Consider the following 17,913-nt stretch of genomic DNA (forward strand, 5'->3'; position numbering starts at 1 on the left):
TTTGGGGAATCTATCATTTTCCAATAACTAGATGCTAACATTATATTCAGGCTTCCCTGGTGGCTCAGTGGTAATGAATTCGCCTGGTAATGCAGGAGACATGGTTTGATCCCTGATTCAGGAAGATCCCCTAGAGAAGGAAATGGCAACCTACTGCCATATTCTTGCCTGGAAATGCCCATGGACAGAAGAGCCTGGTGGGCTGCAGTCCATGGGGTCGCAAAGAGTCGGACACAACTTAGTGACTGAACAACATCAATAACATTAAATTCACATGCAAACTATCCACACTCCTGTTGCAAAGACAGATGTGAATGTACGCTTCAGTACCACAAATTTGCTTGGATGGTGGCATTGCATGTTACCACACAGTTCCTTTTCTACTGAAAATTGGGACAGGTTGGGGCTAGTGGCCCACGGGGCATCTTTTATCCAATCGGGTCACCATGCGACAAAGTTTGAGATGCCTGAGCCTCTAGGCATCACCTCCTGGAGTTGGGAGGGACTTCTGCCCCAAAGTCAGGGAACCTCAGAATCTGCTATGGTTTCTTTAATAAACTAGACCCAAGAGGTAGTTTTTTCCAATTTCTAAGTCCAAGACCAGGCACATGTACAGTGGCTGCCTGCCCAATAACGTGCTATTTCATTTACAGCAGCCCAAGAGCGTAGCTTGTGCGTGTTAATATTGGATTATTTCTCTTCATAGTTAGCTGCCTCCTCACTTCCCTGTCTCCATGGCAACACTTCTCAAACACCACTTCATACTCTGAATACACAATGTAAACATTCTGCAGTTGAACATTTCCCAATTTAGGGGTTTGGAGCCATAGCCAGCAGGCCTGCCGTTAGAAATAAAGGCGAGACTCCAATCCTGGGAAGCCGCTCAGAAGCAGCGCGCTGTGGGAACACACGACAAAGGATACCCGAGCCAAATTCTTGATGGATAAGAAGCCCAAAAGTCACTCAGCAATACTCTGTCCTTTCTTAGTATATGCGGGACTCAGGGTGACTCACTGAACTGGCAGGGACTCCTCTGTCATTTAGAGACAGAGGCTTGAGAGAGAGAGAGAGAGAAGGGAAGTGACTTTCCTATTGTCACACGGGTTGTGATGGAGTGAAGACCAGAACTAGGGCGAGTCCAGGGAACTGCACATGCTCACCTCGCATGTGGTCCCCCAGCAACCCTGTGCTCATGACAGACACTGTTGGTCCATCCTGGAATTCTTTCCCGTGGAGCCTAGATTTGTGCTTCTCAATTCTAGCATTAACACTCTGGGAAGTCATTGCCAGTTGATTGGAAATGGCGTGTGAGATGGTGATGGGTTGCCATCCAGCATGACCAGTACTAGATCCAGTACTGCAAAGAGAATGGCATCAGTGTGGGTCACTTGTATGTTCCAGAAGCCTGGAGATGCAAGAAATAGGAAGATAAGGCAGGAAGAAAGTAACTCAATAGAGCATCTTCTGGGAGCCAGACGCTGACCAAGGTTGGTGTTCCCATAAGCATATGACCCAAAAGATGCCCATTCAAGGGGCGTCAAGGGTTGGCTCAGTTCAGGCAACAGTCAACAGAGGGGCAGACCCAGATGGAGAATATCAGAGAGGAGCTAAGCATGGACATTACAAGAAGCATAAGGCAAAGCGAGTCCATGGAGGCTCCAAGGAATGGACGAGGGGAAGCTGAGATAGAAGAACAACCCTAAAGGAGGACAGTGGAGCCAAAAATGGGAGACCAAGCCAAGTGCTGGTGGGTGTGGGGCCCTGGGGGAAGCACAGCTGATAGGCAGAAGTGGGCAGGACTGTGGCAGAGCAGAGAAACTTTAGAGAGGCAGGAGACCGGCGAGGGTGCCCCTTTCCTCCAGGGGTCTGGTACAGCGGCAATGCTGGTTGTCCAGAGCCGCCTGACATGGGGCTTCCTCAGCAGCTGGGGGCCACACCATTTGTGTCTCTTGTCTTGAGAACTGCCTCCTCTGGGCTTGCTGGCTGCAGAAATGCTCCCCGAGGCAACCCAGACTGGCACCCCACCTATGCTTCAGGGAAAGGCACTGATCCATCCAGGCAAGGGAGCCTGGAGGAAAGCCACACTGGGAAGTCATTTTTCCCCCTGGCCCAGAAGAACACCACTGGGTGCTAGGAGGGCCTCCGTGGGCTCCAGGCTCAGGCAGCTCTACTGTAGGAACTTCTCCCACTGAAAAAATAGGGACTCAGCCTGCTAGGTGGGGAATGGCTTAGGACCCCAGTAAAGGCATTGTTTTTTTCTCTTCATCAAAGGAGATATTTTTCTTTCTAGTCTCTACCCACGTATAGTAATGCACACATTTTCCACATAGTTATAAGCATTGCAAGGATGATTGTTGGGTTTTTTAAAATAGAAAAATCTCGGGTCTTTTACTTTCTAAGTCTTAGCAACCCTTAGCATCCTTTGATTTCTGAGAAAATGATCACACGAGTGCTGTATCTTTAGCAGAGAACCAAAGTGCACCCCTAGCCTTAGGAAGTTGAAGAGAGACTCAGATAATGGGTCCAGAATAATGCCACCAGTGGTGTCCAATGGGAGGAGGTTGCCATTCCAAAGGGTGAATACTCTGGGAAGTGGGTGAGGAGGGGGATTCCCCCATTTAGCTGCCAAACAGACTTTGGAGCAGTGGAGGATGGAGTCCATCATTTCTAGATTTTAAACAAGCAAACAGAAGGGGAAGCTCATCCCTAATATAGTTGATGCACAGTTTCTGCCTTGTCATCTGCATCCCTGGGGCCCCGATTCTGCCCCCTCAGCCATCAGAATGCTGATGACAAAGGAGTGCATGGCCAAGGGGGGCTTACCAGTTGTCTGTACTCCTAGGGATGGCATATCAGGTTTTTCAGTGAGACCAGGGCAAGTCCCAGATCTATAAATGCCCCTGAGAGTCAGGCCTGGGCTTCAGGTCCCCATTCAGTAACCTGTGCTAGGCTGATCTTGCCTGGAGCCCTCTAAATGAGGAGGCAACATCCTTAGGGCATCGCCATGGAATGAAGTTCACATTCACATCAAGGTTCTAGGCTGTGATGACCTGGGGATTGCATCTGAGCATTAACCTGGGGCGCTGAGAACGCCTTGGATATTGTTTCTGCTTTCTGTTCGTCCTCCTGCCTCCTCTCAGAGGAAAGGCAAGGCTGATTACAGCATCCCCTGCCAGAGAAGACCTCTTTGCTGAGGCAGTTTGCTGAATGGAAAGAACTCCAAGCCAGGACACAACCTTCTGGCTTCACCTCTGACTCACTGTGACCTTGGGAAAGTCTTGTCCCTTTTCTGGGCTCCAGTTTCCCCATCTGTAAAGTACAGGGATTATATAGCAGGATTCCTCAAAACAGCAGTTCTGTGGGGTTATTAACTGGAGATAAGAGTAGGAAGGAAAGTGGGACCGAATTAGTTTGGGAAATGTAGAATTCAGCAAAATAAAAATGCTCCATTGCTGTGGATGTTCTCAGAGTTTTTAATACACTTTGCAGGTTTCCAAAAGATTATAGCATAAGGTATTTCCAAAATTTAGGCTTCCTTGGTGGCTCAGTGGTAACAAATCCATCTGCCAATGCAGGAGACACAAGAGATGCAGTTTCAATCCCTGGGTCGGGAATCCCCTGAAGGAGGGCATGACAACTCACTCCAGTATTCTTGCCCGGAGAATCCCATGGACAGAGGAGCCTAGCAGGCTGCAGTCCATGGGGTCACAAGAGAGTCAGATACAGCTTAGTGACAACAGTGCATTTCCAAAATTTATTTAAACACAGACCTTCTAAACTCTTTCAGGGTCAGTGTTAGAATTCTTTTTCTTTCCTTGGAGAGCCTACACAGTCATTGATCTTCACATCTTTGAGCATCTCAGGCTGTTTGGTTTTTCAGTTTGTTTCTAAAATATAAATAGTCCTTGTGAAGTCTTAGGGGTGGGGTGAGGATTCAGCTTAAACCAGAGGCTCTTGAAAGTCCTCGGAAGATGGTTTTGGTAGGGAAGGGTTTGGGAGGGAAGTTTCTGTCTCTCCGGCAGAAACTGTATTCCAAAGCAGGTGTGTCTACTTTGTACACATTTCCAGGGGGACCAGAGTAGAGCATTTGTCAAATTTTCAAAGGCATTTATACCCCAAAGATGGTGAAGCCTTGTGTTCCAGCTCTTGGTAGAAATGGTTTGATTTTGTTGGAATTTGAATGAGACTTTGAAACCTTTAAAAAGTATTTATTCACTTCTGGCTGTGTTGGGTCTTAGCTGCAGCACACAGAATCTTTGCTGAAGTGCATGGGCCTCTTTCTAGGTTGGCTCGTTGGCTCTCTAATTGTGGCATGCGGGCTTAGCTGTCCCGCAGCACGTGGGGTCTCAGTTCTTTGACCAGGTATCAAACCCGAGTTTCCTGCATTGGAAGGCGGATTCTTAACCGCTGGATCAGCAGGGAAGTCCCGAGACCTTGGTATCTTGATTGGAATCAGGGCAGTGAGGAACAGGAAACAGAAGTGACTGCAAAGTGGACAGAAGGTGGGGAAAACAAGAGGGTCCAGCAGTGACCATACGGGGCAGGGTGCAGCGTCCCCAGTTTCTTCCCTCTTCCCCCTGTGAATGCCTCTAAAAGTCACCACGTGATTCTTAGCGATGGAACTCAGCTACTGAATATTAATGCTCCAAGGCAGGGAGAAAATTACCACTGCCCCAGAAAGTCTCCATCTCTTACAGGTCACCAGGGCTCCATTTATTAAATTCTTGCTCGAGGGCACAAATGTCCAGAAAGTATGTGTCTACTCAAGGCCAGATACTTTCTCTTCCTCAAAGACACTGGGGCCTCCACCTTGGACTCCGTACATGAAAACCGGTGAGGTTGCTGAAAAGCTGAGAAAGGGTGGCAGGAAACTGCCCTGGTTCCACAGCAGAGTCCACACAGACCAATGTGTCTGGAGGCACTGTGGCATTTGCAGGGGTGGTTCAAAGAAGATTCTGGTGGAACCAAAACCAGAAGACTACATCCACAAGGAGACTTTGAAGTGTTAATTCAGCAGAGTTCTCAAGTTTACCACTCTGACCATCCTTTGATCACTGGCCTTTGCAACAGAATACTAATCATAGTTTATGCATTATTATTTATCAGCAGCTCGGGGGATTAGAATTCTCTCTGCTTGAACACCCTCATGACTGTTTACACACATGACCCCAGGAAGCACGGGGTTAGCAGCAGTCCGAGGGGAGAGCGTCACTTACTGTATCTGCTCTCACAAAAGCTCTTTCTTTCTATCTTCAGAAATATCTCCACCCTGCAGGTAAGAATTGATGTTCAGAACCTGGGTCAAATGGGGGAAGATAGGAAGTTCAGACCCCAAAGCTAATTGACAGCATTCATCCAAAATCCTTTAAATTAATTTAAAATGATGAGTCATACCCACCCATCCACATTTCGTAACAGTCATGAAAGTATTAGTGTTTCTTTGGGGGGCTCTTTATTATGTAACCCAGTGATGAATCTCCTCTGGGCCTTCAATTCCCTCAAAGAGTTGCAGTTTGCTAATTCATTTTCCAGTGGGTTGAGTCTGGGTTGATCCCAGCTTTCTATTTAGCTTTTTGTTTCAACTTAAGGATGGTGGACCATGTGAAAGTTGGTGTCCAGCCTAAAAACCTTGCTTAATGTTTTAAAAAGACTTTAAATCATCTACCAAAGCAGAATCACCCATCCATTCACGTAGCAGGTATTTACCAATGGCTTAGATGTGCAGGTGTGAGGGGAAACACTGAAACCACCCACCCTGGCCAGGCACCACAGTGACCATTTGCACGAGTTATTTTATGACGAGAGGTCCTGATAAGGAATATGGAACTAACAAGCCACCATCAACCGGAAGAATTTGGGGACAGGTCAAAAGGAGACACTAGTCCATAACGTCATACAAACCTCCCAGAATCCTCCTTGCTGGAATCCATCTTGGCTGAGCGATGCATGCGCCATCAGGAAGGAGGCTGAGTCAGAATGATTGTCCAAAGACAATCCGGAACTAACCGTATCATCATAAGGCTTCCCAGGTGGCGCTAGAGGTAAAGAACCCGCCTGAAATGCAGGACATGTAAAGAAACATGGGTTCGATCCCTGGGTCAGGAAGATCCCCTGGACAAGGGAATGGTAAACCATTCTAGTAGTATTGCCTGGAGAATCCCATGGACAGAGGAGTCTGGTGGGCTACAGCCCATAGGGTAAGAAAAGAGTTGGACACCACTGAAGCAAGTGAGCACTCAGGCACTGTCAACATAAAAGCCGTAAAAGGTGAGTCTGGGAGCCACATGTCGGAGCAGTTCTGCTCTCCACCCGGGCACCTGATCCCAATAAAGTCTCTTGCTTTTGTTAGCACGTGTGTCTCCTTGGACAATTCATTTCTGAGTGTTAGACAAGAACCTGCTTGTGGGCCGTGGAAGGGATTCCCCTCCGTGCAACACAGGCGGGTGAACTCTGAACTTCCATCTCACTCTGGCTTTTCTGGATCTCAGTTTCCCCACCTGTCAAAGGAGGGCTTGGACAGGAAGCCACCTTCTTGGGGCAGGACAGTGAAGAGCAGAGATCCTGGATCCAGACTGCCTGGCTTTGAATCCCAGCTTTGTCATTTACCAGTTGGGTAAACTGATGATTACAGCCTAGTTGGGAGGATTAAGAGGGTCGATAGATATAAAGTGCTTTGAACACTGCTTGGCCCCCGAGCAAGGATTGATAAATGGGCTATACTGTTACGATTGTTCTTGTTAAGGCCCTGGAGAGATGACTCCGTGTGCAGGGCACAGACCCCTCGCCATATCCTCGGCTCCCCAGCTGCTCAGCTGGACTGCATTTCCAGCCTCGCTTGCAGCCCTGGCACATGGCTGAGCTCTAACGTCCCAGTGTGGGTGGAAGTGAAATCGCCATGTCCAGGTCTGACTCATAAAAATCTTCCCTGGAGGTTGGATTTTCCATGTTTCTCCCACTCTGCTGCTTCAGTGCAGGTGAGCTTGGCACCCCTAGAAGCCCAGTGCTGAAGATGGTGGGGCCACGAGAGGGAAGGGACTGGGAACTCCGTCTCACCGCTTGGAGAAGTGCTGCCTGCATCCAGTTCAGCCTAAGCCAGTAAGATCTGTGGCCGGGCACCAGGCTAGTGTGGACATTCGTGGCAACTCAGACATCTTTTCCGAGGAGCTGGACCTGCTTGTGGTTGTTCAATGTCTTGTCTCCAAGTTTCTGATGTTATCTGGGTGACTGAGCCAAAGGACACCCAGTTCTCTGGCTGGGGACAAGAGCTTGTATGTCCAGCAAGCCCTGGACTTCTCTCTGGCAAGCTCCCCACAGACAACTGCCCGAGTCTGGCCACCCGGGCTGGCTGCCCTCACTTTCTGGACAATGGGGCTGTATTTCTGCCCAGATGCCACAAAAAGCTACTCAGGTTCCCCAGCAGCAGCCCATGTTCAAAGTATTCCATCTCAGTCATCAGGTCTCGGTCCTCCCCTATCTTCCCCATGGTGGTCCCTTGAGTGGAATTAGCAGGAGGGTTGGGGAGAAGCCTCCAAAGTGGGCAAGTGAAACTTTTCCTCGTTAGAACTCAAACTGTAACACCCTCCCTGATGAAAGCCAGGGCTAAAAGGATGCTCGCCATGTGAAACTGGTTTCTGGTGGAGAGCGGTTTGCTGACAGTGTACCTGAGCTGGAGCCACGTGTGTTCCCGTGGTCCAGAGGCACTTATTAATTCCCCTTGTGGCCGAGTCCCTCTCCCTTTGATGAAAATCTCCTCCAACACTTCCTCTGTCCCTCTCTCCCCACCCTTGTCATTCTCCTCCTGGCGTGACTGACATTTCTCCCCGTGTATTCAGGCCCTTCTGGAGATGCAGAGAAGTCAGGGCTTTTGAGGTCTGAGCCATTAGAGAGAAAGAAAAGTGAAAACAAAATAAAGCACTTCCAGAGAAAAACAAGAACCCAAGCTGCTCTAGCCTTTGGCTGAGCAGTACATCAATTATAAAGGAAAACCCAGCTTTTGTGCAATGTCATGTTACATACTGAGCTTGGAGAGGTCATCCCCAAAGCAGAAAATTAGCAAGGGTCTAAATTGGAGGCACCTTTGAGCCACGTCCCTTGCCAAAGAGCCCTTCCAACTGTCCCTTGGGGTCAGCCCTACCTGCCTCATTTCTACTCTCAGACTGACAAGTGCCAGGTGGTCAGAGAGGCAGTGGGCAGAGGGCACTCAGGAGTCTGCACCTTGGAATGGAGCCTTGGACTGTGGCTGGTTACCCTGGGGATTTTGGCCAAGTCACTTAGTCTCCTTAAGTCACAATTTGACATCTGTGTGGAGGCTGCCAGTTGCCCACCTAAATCCTTCCTCCTCTGCTTCCACAAGAACAGGATCCTCCTGGGCACAGGCTGCTCAGGGAGGCGTTTTCAGCCTTCCTTGGGCAGGCTGATCACGTGACTAAGCTTTTCCCCAGTGGACTGTAAGAAGTAACACAGACTGGGCCAGGACTTCTGACACCGGGTGTTTCTGTTTTCTGCTCTCCTCCATCCCATGGATTGCAACCCAGGCATGCTGGTGAACCAGCTCTGACCACAAAGATGTTGAGAATGCCCTGGAGGGTGGAGCTCCACAGCGTGGCAGGAGTCTGAGAGACGAGGAGGAGCTGAGCCACCTTACAAACCTTGGATGGCCCTGTGGGGACTCTCGCATAAAAGAAACGACTTGTTCTCAAAGACACTCTTGTTGTTTAGTCACCAAGTCATGTCCGACTCTCTGTGACCCCATGGACAATAGCCTGCCAGGCTTCTCTGTCTGTGGGATTTCCTAGGCAAGAATATTGGAATGGGTTGCCGTTTTTTTTTCTCGTAGGGATCTTCCTGACCCACAACTCCTGCAGCTCCTGCATTGTAGGCAGATTCTTTACCGCTGAGCCACTAGTGAACCCACTCTAAGACATTCTTCAGTTCAATTCAGTTGTTCAGTCGTGTCCAACTGTTTTTGACCCCATGGACTGCAGCACGCCAGGCTTCCCTGTCCATCACCAACTCCCGGAGCTTGCTCAAACTCATGTCCATCAAGTCGGTGATGCCATCCAATCACCTCATCCAGCTTTGACTAGATGGACCTGTTTAAACATCTTTCCTCTGCTAGTTGGCCTTGACTGAGATTTCCCATCATAGTCAGTAACCAGGAGCTGACCCAGGAAGTAAACAAGGACATCATCTATAGCCTTCTATCTCTACCCAGCGAACTAGTTAGCACACCCATGAGATCTATCAGAAGGAGGAGCTGTGGCTTTGTGTGGTAGGTGATGGGTATGGCTAATGAGAAGAATATGTGTGTACTTAGTCCCTCAGTGGTGTCTGACTCTTTGCGACCCTATGGACTGTAGCCCGCCAGGCACCTTTTACCATAGGATTTTCCAGGCAAGAAACTGGAGTGGGTTGCCATTTCCTGCTCCAGGGGAACCTTCCAACTCAGGGATCAAACCCATGTCTCCTGCATTGGCAGGCAGATTCTTTACCACTGAGCCATCCGGGAATGGGCATAAGACTGGCTTCAAATCCTAGCTGTACCTCTAATTCCTTCTGCAACCTTAAGTAGGGCACTTAATTGTGAGGATCCTTAGCTTCCTGAAGCATCCATAAAATGGGGATGCTAACTCTGGCTGTGCCTGTTCCCCAGGGCTATTATGGGAGTCAAAGGACACAAAATGGTGAAAACCCCACATATGGCAGTTGCCAATGGGAGAAACAAGTCAAGTCATATTTGCTGAATGTGCAACATTGTCTCTTCCTTCCATCTGTATTTGCTGAGCATCTACCAAGTCTGGTGAGTGTTCAGGGAAGATGTGGTCCCTGTCCTCACAGAGCTTGGAGTCTGCTGGAAACTATACACAAGGAAATGGCCGATCACAATACAGCATGATAAATTCTTTGACAGAAACACAAGGCACCAGAAAAACATAAAAGAGAATGCTCTTAACTCAGCCTTCAGTGGTCCTGGGAGGCTCCTCAGAGGAAATGATATATCCTTTAAGACTGGAAGCAACAGAAAGAGTTAGCCAGGTGCCTTAGTCCAGGCTGCTTTAACAGAAGTACACATAGCAAGTCATTTCTCAGAGTTCTGAAGGCAAGAAAGTCCAACATCATGGTGCCAGCAGATTCAGGGACTGAGGAGATCCACCTCTGATTCATCGATGGGTATCTTCTTGCTGTGTCCCTACAAGGGGAGAGGGAGTCCCCTGGGTGCTACCGTGTGTGTGTATGTTAGTCGCTCAGTCATGTCTGACTCTTTGCAACCCCATGGACTGTATTCTGCCAGGCTCCTCTGTCCATGGAATTCTCCAAGCAAGAAGAATTGCCATTTCCTTCTCCAGGGGTGCTATTATAAGGGCACTAATCCCATCCATGAAGGCCCCACCTTCAAGACCTAATCACCTCCTAAAGACCCCACATCCTAACACCACCAAATTTGACAATAGGTTTCAACCTGTGAATTTTGTAGGGACACAAACATTCAGTCCATACCACCAGGAAACGTGAGCTTTGGAGGTGGTAAGGCATGGCCATGGAAAATGAAACAGGGGTCACCTTTGAAGAGCAAGAAAGAGCCTGAAAGAGGTTTGAACAGATGGAGCCTGGAGTGAAAGTAAGGGAATAATGAAAGATTGAACTGGAGGTGCCAGGAGGTTCTGGAGCAGGTTGAGTAAAACAATCTTGTCTGCAGCTTGTATGAAATACCATGCCCAGATCCCACCCCCAGGTGGTTAAAAACAACCCAGGTGAATTGAATGCAGCCAATGTTGAAAGTACTGATTAGATCAAGCAGTATCTTATTTGCTTAGTTCAAGAGCTGGAGGTCTAGCTTGAAAGCAGCAGGGTATCTCTGAGGATTCTGTGGGAGGAAAGGACATAACTGGATTTTTCCTTTACCCTAGCTGCTGGGTAGTCATTTCCAGTAGTCATGTGCAGATATGAGAGTTGGACCACAAAGAAGGCTAAACACTAAAGAATTCATGTTTTTGAATTGTGATGCTGGAGAAGACTCTTGAGAGTCCCTTGGACTGCAAGGAGATCAAACCAGTCATTCCTAAACGAAACCAACCCTGAATATTAATTGGAAGGACTAATGTTAAAGTTGAAGCTCCAATACTTTGGCCACATGATAGGAAGAGTCAACTCACTGGAAAAGATCCTGATGCTGGGAATGATTGAAGGCAAAAGGAGAAGGGGGTGGTAGAGGATAAGATGGTTAGATAGCATCACTGACTCAATAGACGTGAATTTGAGCAAACTCTGGGAGATACGAAAGGACAGAGGAACCTGGCGTGCTATAGTCCATGGGGTCACAGTCAGACATGATTTAGCGACTGAACAACAACAAGAATAGCTGCTGGATGGAGGAAGGAATGTGATGTAAAGACTGGGTAAGAAGACTGCTCGGGGGTGTAGGTGAGGGATGGAGCCAGAGCTGATATGGGGATGACAAGAAGGGGACAAACCTGAGGCCTAAGTGACAACAGACCGGAGGGAAGTGGGGAAGAGGCAGGAAGACAAGACAAAAATGAGCCCCAGATTCCTGACACAGGGCTGAGAATTCCTGAAAAGACTCCAGATATAGACACATGAGTCAGTAGCAGGGAGTGAATAACTTCAGCCAGAGAATTGATGAGCTTTTCTGGGAAGAGGGGTATAAAAAGAGAAGAAAAGAGAGCCTAGGACAGAGGCACAGAGGACCAAAGGAAGAGCTTGTTGGAGAAGGAAGAGAAAAACTAAAAGCACACACTGTTAAGATTTAAGTTAAGGATGTGACTATTGTAAGAAGGGTATATTCAGAGTGTCCAGTTGTGTTGAGATGCATCTACAGGTCACTGGTGGCCTTGACAGTGAAGATGAATGGGAACTTGGGGTGGCATTGAAGTGATGGTGAGAACGGCTCCACCTAACAGAGGCAAGTGTTCTTTATCTTTTTCACATTGTAACCAAGCCATGTTCATTTATTCATTCCATAAATACTTCATTTATTAAGCACCTAATGTGCTGGGCACTGTGTTCAGAGCTGTGGATAAGACGGCAGGTCCTTGAAGTCCTCACTGGCCAGGAGGAGACAGATACTCTCATCCATTTCACGAAACCACGTGATGGAAGTGCTATATTGGCGATGCACGCCAGGGGCTTTGGAACAAGCTGGACCAACTCTTTCAGAGAGTGGGAAGGGGCAGGCAAGAAAGGTTCCAGAAAGCAAGGAAAGATTGAGGTTTGCACTGGTATGGCTGTCGTAGGGGCTGCCCACTGCAGAGTGCCGAGCTCAGCCTGGCAGGGAAGGAAGGGCACTTCTGGCCCCTCCCACAATGCCGGGGCCATGTGACTAGCTTTAGCCAATGAGTGGTGAGTAGTGGTGTGCAGAGCCCAGAGTCCTCGCCTGCCCGCTGAAGATCCTCTAGAGGGCTTTCTACCCTCTGGCATGACAAGCAGCAGTCTTTGAGATTGTGGCTGCTCCCAAGTACCCAAGTAACTGCCCTCAAGACACACACCTCTTTATAGATAAGAAACGTAGGGGAGTAAAAACTATTTTCCATCCACCTGTCCTAGGTTCATGGGCCCTTGTAAATTAGACCAACAAAAGACAAACTAACAAGAGGAAAACAAACGAGTTTATTAACATGTGCATCATGCATACACATGGGATTACCCGCTAATGAGTAATTCAAAGGGGTGGTAAGAACTTGGGCTTACATAACATTTTAATGTACATTTCATATACACAATGGAATATAAATATAATTTCATGTACACAATAGAATATTACTCAGCCATTAAAAAGAATGAAAGAATGCTATCTTTGCTATCTTTCATTCATTCATTTCAACCAATGCATTTCAACATGGTTGAACCTAGAGAATGTCATGCTGAGTGAAGTAAATCAGAGAAGGAAAAATATGACATCCTTTAAATGTGGAATCTAAAAGGGAATGATACAAATGAGCATATTTATGAAACAGAAACAGATTTATATTGCCAGGGGGAAAGAATAGGGGTAAGGGATAGTCAGGGATGCACACACTGCTATGTTTTACATGGATAACTAACAAGGTCCTACTGTGTAGCTCAGGGAAATCTGCCCAGTGTTAAGCGGCAACCTGGAGGGGAGGGGAGTTTGGGGGAGAATGGATACATGTATATGTATGGCTGAGACCCTTTGCCTCCACTTGAAACTCTCATGACATTGTTAATCAGCTGTACTCCAATATAAAATAAAAAGTTATAAAAGGTACATTTTCAGAGAAGTGAGAAGACAAAGGAAAAATACTTTGTTTCTAGGGGTGGCAAATTTGTGGGAAGGCAAATGTAAGGGCTTCCCTGGTAGCTCAGTGGTAAAGAATCTGCCTGCCAATGCAGGAGATGCAGATTTGATCCCTGGGTTGGGGCAATCTCCTGGAGTAGGAAATGGCAACCCACTCCAGTATTCTTGCCTGGGAAATCCCATGGACAGAGGAGCCTGGCAGATTATAGTCCATGGGCTTACAAAGAGCTGGACACAACTTAGTGACTAAATAATAACAACAGCAACAACAATATAAGGGGAGATCAATGGGGATAAGGGTGAATTTTAGCAAAGTTTGTAGCTAGATTCCTCTGGTGCTGTCCCTGGGTTGATAAGAATCTAGAGTTGTCCCAATGATTAACTTCTGTCTTTCCTGGTAGAAAGGAGGGGGGACATCTCTACAGATTTATTTCCTACATTTAGGCAAATAGGGGAAAGGCAAGTAGAGGAAGCTTTTCTTGTATTTGCTTCTTCTTATTTAGCTTCAGCTCAAAATAATCCTTATGCCAAAGTGGCATGTTTTGGGGTCAAATATTCTGCTACCCTAAAGCAAACTTTTGTTGTTTTACCATATGTTATGGTTATCAGGGCATAACCTAGCCCAGTGGCTCTCAAAATATGGTTTCTGGACTAGCTGCATCAGCTTCACCTGGGAACTTGTTAGAAATACAAATTCTCAAGCCCCACCCCAGACTTCAGTTCAGTTCAGTGGCTCAGTTATGTCTGACTCTGCAACCCCATGGACTGCAGCACATCAGGCTTCCCTATCCATCATCAACTCCCGGAACTTGCTCAAACTCATGTCCACTGAGTCAGTAATGCCATCCAACCATCTCATCCTCTGTCGTCCCCTTCTCCTCCTGCCTTCAATCTTTCCCAGCATCAGGGTCTTTTCCAATGAGTCAGTTCTTCACATCAGGTGGCCAAAGTATGGAGTTTCAGCTTCAGGATCAGTCTTTCCAGTGAATATTCAGGATAGATTTCCTTTAGGATGGACTGGTTGGATCTCCTTGCAGTCCAAGGGACTCTCAAGAGTCTTCTCCAACACCACAGTTCAAAAGCATCAATTCTTCGGCGCTCAGCTTTCTTTATAGTCCAACTCTCACATCCATACATGACATACTGAAGCTGAAACCCTGGGGTGGGACTCAGCAGTTGGATTCTGAAGCATGAAAACTGCTGTCCTAGGTGTTGCCAACTGATACTGCCATCTGGAAGACAGAGCAGGAGGAGTTACAATTCATAGAGAAAGTCATTCTGGTAAACTTGCAAAAACGAAGAAGAATTAAATGGTGAGGCTCTTCATATCATAGGAATGAATTTTTAAGAAAATATTTTACGTATCTCCACCAACTGAGCCTTCCTATCAAAATGGTGAAAACTGGTCATGTGGATGGTCTCCTGCTGTGTCACATGACAGAAAACACTCTTGCAGAGGGAATATTCAGAATGCACTGTCACTGAATCCACAACTAGGCTAACGAAGACAAACCCAGAAATGCACTTTCCATTTGTCTCCATGGCCCTGCTTAGAGAATGCTCCTGGATGCTTTGAACTGAAAAGAACATAAGACCCAATTCTCTCTTCTGCAGGGTGAGTCATTAGAACTGTAGCAAAGGCTATTTGGTAATGGGCACTATGTAAATGAAGCAAAAAGTACAGTTTCAAACAAATTGCTTTTTAAACTGTCAAATCAAAGGAATCCATTTGTGCATATGAAATTATTCCAAGGGTTCTGTTAACTGAGAGCAGGTGAAAGATGTCAAAGAAACGTTCTATTAAAGAGCAGGTTAAATGTTTAAAGACAGACACCTGATGACTCCTTTGGCCTGTTTTCTATTCAGAAATGTCTATTTTCGCCAGCCCTACATGAGCTCCATGCACAACAGTTTTAAGAGAATATTGCATGCTCAGTGTCTAAGTCATGTCCAACTCTTTGGGACTCTGTGGACTATAGCCCGCCAGCCTCCTCTGTCCATGGGATTTTCCAGGCAAGAATACTGGAGTGAGTTGCCATTTTCTGCTTTAGGGGATCTTCCCAACCCAGGGATTGAACCCAAGACTCCTGCATTGGAGGCGGACCCTTTACCACTGAACCACCTGGGTATCCTAGTAATAAGATTCCATTTTTAAAGCTTCAATAAGTTTTTTTTTTAATTGAAACATAGTTGATTTACAATGTTGTATTAGTTTCAGCTGTACAGCAAAATGATTCAATTATACGTATATATGTGTGTGTGTTTTCAGATTCTTTTCCCTTATGGGTTATTACAATATATTGAGTATATCTTCCTGTGCTATGCAGTAGGTCCTTACTGGTTATCTATCTTACACACAGTAGTGTGTATATGTTTATCCCAAACTCCTAATTTGCCCTCCCCACGCCCCCCCCAACACTTTTTCCTTTAGTAATCATAATTTTATTTTCTATGTCTTCAGGTCTAATTCAATTTTCTAATACAAATGAATAAGCTCACTTGTATTATTTTTTAGATTCTACAATAAGTGATATATAATATTTGTCTTTGGCTTATTTCACTTAGTAATCTGTAGGCCCATCCATGTTGCTGCAAGTGACATTCTTTCATTCTTTTTAAAGGCTAAGTAATACTCCACTGTGCAAATATACCACATCTTCTTTACACACTCATTTGTCAATGGGCATTTAGGTGGCTTCCATATCTTGGCTATTGTATTATAAATGTGCTGCAATAAATACTGAGGTGCATGTATAATATGCCATTTTGTTCATTAGAGTTGCCTTAACCAATGTGATCTGAATGCTGTCCTGTGGATGGGATGAAAGCATATTATCACTTCTCTTTTTCCTTTGGCAAAAATAGGATGTCACCAGCTCTTTGCTAGCTTTTCAAATGCCACATTTAACACTGTTTCATGGTTTTTTATTTGCTATTGCTAAATAGCAATCTTTGTACAGCCTGGTCATTAAGGAAATTCTTCAAACATATGAAAAGTGGTTTTTTTTGGTCCCCGGCAGGGATGCTTGGTAGAGGTCACCCATATAGAGGGAGGTCCTCAATGGTAAGGCTGCTCTACAGACAAAACAGAGCCCTGAGCTGTTCTATACAAGGCCTACCCGGCTGTTTCCATCTCATTTACTCTAGGGGTTTCCACTGCAATTAGTCTTGTGCTCATGCCTTCAGTATCTGTGGGTACTGAAAAGGCACTACGGAAAATAATTAGCGAAACTTGCCCCTCCCCTGGCCTTCCAGGTACCTCTCATTTGTGTCACTGTGCCAGGCCAACACAAGCAATGCTTAGTCTGAGAGGAACTGTGCAGCTGGTGTCCCACTACAATCAGGGGGACGGATTTGAAAGGGTCGCGCGCTTCTGACACTTGAATGTACACACAAACCTCTTAGGGGATCTGGTTAAAAATTCACATTCTCAGTAGGTCTGGGCTGGAACCCTAGAGCCTGAATTTCTTGCAAGCTCCCAGGCAATGCTTATGCTGCTGTGGATCACATTTTGAGTAATGATAAATAAAATAACACACATTCTGCAAAAACAGTGACTTTTGCAACTGACTCTGTTAAACCAGCATTTATCTAAGGGTCTGGCTGCCCTTTGATTTGGGGTTCCTTGAAAGCAGGAACTGGATAGTACACATATTTTGGTTGTTTTGTTCTCTGACTGGCACTTGGCGCCGATCCCGCAACTCGGTGGGTGTGTATTTATTTAATTAAACAGACCTGGCCTTGTTCCAAAAAGGATGTTACATGGACTTAACCCCTAGCACGCTCTAACTAGGTGCTCCATGGCCAGGGAAAGAAGTCATTCCCAGGGGTTGAGGCCCTCTCGCTCAAGGTCCCCACCACCTGCTTGCACCTGGATTACAACTCAGCGGCTGCTCTTCTGAAATTCTGCCTCCTGCCCCATTTTTAAAGCGGTTTACACTAGAGGGCCGATCAGAGAGAAGGAGGAAAAACAAAACCAAACCCAGAAAGCCCCGTGAAGCGGTACGGCTCCAGAACATCAAAAGCTCAACTCTCCGCGGCGGGGCGGCAGAACTCTCGGGTTTCTTTCCAACCGGTCTCCTGTGTTTTGCAGGTCAGCGTTGCGCCCCCGCCGCCGGCTCCCCCGCCCTCCCCGAGAGCCCTGCAGAATCTGGTCCCCGCGGGCGCGGGCGCTTGTTGGTTTGGTGCAAACGTTTTTGTTATCTCAGCTCGAGCAATTAATCTTCTCCTGCATCTCCCGCCCCGCGGGGGTGTAGGGGCCTCGGGTCGCCTAGGGGGTCGTGCAGAGCCCGGACTAGAGCGACCGCTCTACGGAAACCCTGGTTTCCAGAGTCCCTGCGGTGCCATAACCTGTTCCTTTCTGCAGCAGCCCAGCAGGGTTAGAGAAGGACTAGTTTCGGCTCCGTCGGGGCGGGGGGAGAGAAAAAGGGAGAAGGAGGGCGACTCTGTGGGTCAGTAGTTGAGCCTCGCCGGGGAAGGGAGGAGCGCACCGGCGAGTGCGCCCTAGGGGAGGAGTACACGTGCTGGGGAGGAGGGGCAGGAGGGGAGGAGAAGGGAGGCGAGAGCTGCAGGCGGGAGGCGTCACGGCCTCGCAGACGCAGGCGCCGGTAGCCGGAGACAAAGTTCCCGGGGAGAGCTCA

The sequence above is a fragment of the Bison bison genome, unplaced genomic scaffold (assembly GCF_000754665.1).
Source record: "Bison bison bison isolate TAMUID 2011002044 unplaced genomic scaffold, Bison_UMD1.0 scf7180017864061, whole genome shotgun sequence".
Classification (NCBI taxonomy): Eukaryota; Metazoa; Chordata; class Mammalia; order Artiodactyla; family Bovidae; genus Bison; species Bison bison.